The sequence below is a fragment of the Aplysia californica genome, unplaced genomic scaffold (genome assembly GCF_000002075.1).
Source record: "Aplysia californica isolate F4 #8 unplaced genomic scaffold, AplCal3.0 scaffold01142, whole genome shotgun sequence".
NCBI lineage: Eukaryota > Metazoa > Mollusca > Gastropoda > Aplysiida > Aplysiidae > Aplysia > Aplysia californica.
Window position 1 is genome coordinate 20128 of NW_004798412.1, and position 3468 is coordinate 23595.

Genomic DNA, 3468 nt, shown 5'->3' on the forward strand with positions numbered 1-3468 from the left:
CAAGCCGTTCTTCAGCAGGGATCGATTTTAGAAAATTTGTCTCTCTCTTTGCAATATGGGGTCCAATCAATTCAAGAAGCATGTAAAAAGTACTTCGTTTCATCCGAATGTAGGCCTCCTATGATAGGCATTTCTCCTCATCACTTAAAACTTCATCTACAAGATGGTGGAATTCGCCGTAAGTTTCTCTTCGTTGATGGATGCTATGAACCCAAAACCTTCTTCTAGTATGACAACGTCTTTTTTTCAAACAATATAAAATTGTTAATATTTCAGCTGCCATGTTTCAATTCGAATTCCGTACTACACACAACACGCTGGAACAGTGACGGGTACACTACATTATGTCATACAGCACGACACCAGCACAGCAAAGACCAAGCAAAATGCTTGACAGACGCTGTGCTGTTAGACGCTGTGCTGTTGCTGGACGCACTGTGTTGGAGCTCGACAGGTGTTATTGCGTGTATATATTATAATATACCAGTAGACAGCAATAACTGTGCTTCACAACTTTGTTCTAATACAAGAACCCTTTCGTGTATCGCCGTGTGATTCAATGGGTGAGCAGATTCAAACCCCAAATACTCTTTCAGGCTTTCAAGGAACCAATATCAATGGAAACGTTCGATCTACAAAAAATGCCTTGAAAGTATGAGAAACATTGATGAACTATTTCACATCCCCTGCTATAACTCTTCCATGGCAAAATGATCAATGTGTTACCAGATAAATCTCATGGTGAAATATACAGAATAACCTTCTTTTGATTATTATTATTATTATTAAGAATAATAAGTCCGATGATTATTATTATTATAATTGTTTTGAGTCTAACAACAATGTTGAACATCGTTAGCTCAAGTGGTAGAGCGTTCGCTTGCGATGTGGGAAGTCGTGGGTTCGAATCCCAGCTGGGTCAATCCAAAGCACTCTGGGCTGGTACTTATTTCCCTTGTTGCAAGACAATTTATACAGGGCTACTGATGAGGTCTCAATGGCCGAAACTGGATCCAGTATAGTCCAATATTATTATTATTATTATTATCACTATTACTATTATTATTATTAATTATTATTAGAGAGAGAGAGGAGAGAGAGAAGGGAGGAGAGAGGGGGGAGAGAGAGGGAGAGAGACAAAGGAGGAGAGAGAGAGAGAGAGAGAGAGAGAGAGAGAGAGAGAGAGAGAGAGAGAGAGAGAGAGAGAGAGAGAGAGAGAGAGAGAGAGAGAAGTGGGGGGGGGGGGGGGGGACTTTAACCCCGATAATTGAATTAGATAAGATTTTAATAAATATTATTACTCACCATCAATTCCGACTTCCTCGCCGACTTCAATCCATTGTTGGTTTATTACAACTCTATTTGAATAATTCTCATTACTTTTGTCAAATAGGACTTCTCTTTTTCTCACTGCTTCAATCAATGCCTCTGCCTCCATCTTGCTTGTCTGGTCCATGCTGGTTGAATTATAGTGTCGCACTAAAATGAAAATTACCAGCAAAACGACGGGCGAACGCTGGGTTCATGCAGGGTTCACGCTGGTCGGACAAAACGGCGCCACTCCGTTAGGCGTAGTTTTATATTATCTATATTACCTAAAATTTTGACCCGTCGTTTTGCTGTTGCTGTGCTGTTGCTGGACGCACTGTGTTGGAGCTCTTAGTGTGATAGGGGTTGTGTGTTAAAATATGGTGGCCGCGGCCGCGTTGGACAGGTGCCCGTTTTACACAGTAAAATTATATATAGAGAAAAAACGCAAGGGGGGAAATGGAAAGTGGCCGTTTGTGCAGGTTGCCGTCTTATAGAGGTGGCCGTCAGGGCAGGTTCCACTGTATTTCATATGTGGTGTTGTCCCAACTTGTTCTCTTATTTTTTCTAACTTTATCCCCATTTGTTAATGTTTTCCTGAGGCATTCCATCTCGCACACATTTCTACAGATTTGATTGTTTGTCATCGTGTTCCTGCAGTTCAGTGTTATTGTTATGCAGTAGACTTTGATCGTCTGCGAACAGTACATGTATTTCATTTAGAATTTAGGTTCTCCGGATGTGGGCTTGCTTCTTTCGTCAAACAATATAATACAATATAATTGAGTTATTACTTTGTTTACTCAATCATATAGGCCCTATATTGTTGGATAAAACAAGATGAAGATGTGTAACCTCTACTCTATTGTTCATCGTTTTATTTTTAGCATTAGATTGCTAAACTATACTTTCTCAATTAAAAATATATGTGATTGATAGACTTTGAGGATTTGGGGGGGGGGGGGGGAGAGAAACCAAACACAGGGGAGGTAACTCGCAATTTTGTGGGCAAATAAGAAATGTTCTAGGGGAAATCATAAATATATGCTCCTGTGGGCCAATAAGCACTCCGTTATTAACTAAATACTCTCTCTGGGCTAAAATATATAATTTTAGTAGGCCTAGGCTAGACATACCGCCCGAGATGATCAGAAGCCTTGCATTGTAACCAATGTAAACTATCGCCAACCCAGCGAGTTATACGCGCAGCTGGCAAAGTGGGAGGGGCCTGCGCTTTAGTGATCTCAATGGCAATGATAGTACATAACAAGATGGGCCACTTCTCTCTTTGAGCCAATTAAAAAAGTGTCCTCAAAATTTGGTGGCGCCCTCTTCACAAAAGCGCACTCTTTGCGAACAGAGTTACCCTACTTGAGTTTTTAAAAATCAAAGTGAAACTAGCAAGTTTTGGGATAAATTTCGGAAGAACGCTTTTTTAAAATGGTTACGCTGACAAAAAACCTCTTCCGGAGGAAAGGGTGATGGTTTTCTTCGTTTAATTTGACTTTAGAATGAAAGGCGAGAGGTCATTAAATTTTTTAAAAACTAAAACTCCGCACTGAACGTACCCGAACTGCTGATGAACAGCAGTCGATCTGCGCACGCAAGGAGGTGCTATTCCTATTCTTCTTCTGGAAAAACGAAAGAGAGCTTCAAAACAGACTGCAGCGCCATCTGAAGCAAAGAGCATACTTCCTGCGGACACTTTTTTGGCTGAGTGGCCCATCTTGTTATTCACTATCTTTGGTGATGGGCAGGAATCGATACTAGATACTCGATATTTAGATACCTATAGGTATCGGTATCGGTACCGATACCTGCTCTAAACATTGAATTGATACCCTTTGTGTTATTTATCCCAGGGCTGCCAAAGCAAGTGACTTGGGCCTTGAGAATTTTTGTTTATAAAAACTGATAAGTTTTCGTAAGGGGGGGGGGGGGGGGGGGGGAGCATTTTAAATTAATCTAGTGATTTTTTTTCAAAAAGAGAAGTTTTTCATGAAATCTATTTAGTGATTTTGCAAAATCCTCACTGAAAACCCTGCTTTATCCTCATTGGTTTAATTTAAAGTTGCTAAAAACCTGGTAAATTGAATTACCTTTTTAGAACTCTTGTGTTTTTATTTTCCAATACTAACATTTTCTGCAAAGTTGACTTTC